General features: G+C 37.4%; 1 protein-coding gene across 1 annotated transcript in view; it reads right to left on the bottom strand.

Moving 5' to 3' along the window:
- Positions 1–423, bottom strand: part of SMARCA1 (SNF2 related chromatin remodeling ATPase 1) — a 79,416-nt gene that overhangs the window by 66,611 nt on the left and 12,382 nt on the right. The gene's annotated exons all lie outside the window — the stretch shown is intronic.

The raw sequence follows: 423 nt of genomic DNA on the forward strand, positions 1-423 counted from the left end.
CTAACTTGGCCTGGTGACAATTTTTTTTTTTAGTAGGCTTCAAGCCCAGTAAAGAACCCTACGCAGGGCTTGAACTCACAACCCTAAGATCAAGACCTGAGCTGAGATCGATAGTCAGATGCTCAACCAACTGAGCCACACAGGCACCTCAAAGGCCTGGTGACAATTTCTAAGAACGAGAGTTGAGCCCATTTTCCCTGATATCTTAACTTTCTAAATATAAGACTATAAAAATTAAAGCACAAAAGCATAAAAGAACAGTAATCTCATCAATACAAATGCATATTTTTATAATGCTCTTAAACAATTATTCTCTAACATGCATCCTTTTATAAGGTATTAGTCTCAATTCGAAGTTAGTATGATCTGCCTGGTGATTTTGTTCCAATTTTGTTCCTGTTTCTCCCAAAGTAGCCCAGTAAT

This window comes from Crocuta crocuta, unplaced genomic scaffold (assembly GCF_008692635.1).
Source record: "Crocuta crocuta isolate KB4526 unplaced genomic scaffold, BGI_CrCroc_1.0 scaffold1133, whole genome shotgun sequence".
Lineage (NCBI taxonomy): Eukaryota > Metazoa > Chordata > Mammalia > Carnivora > Hyaenidae > Crocuta > Crocuta crocuta.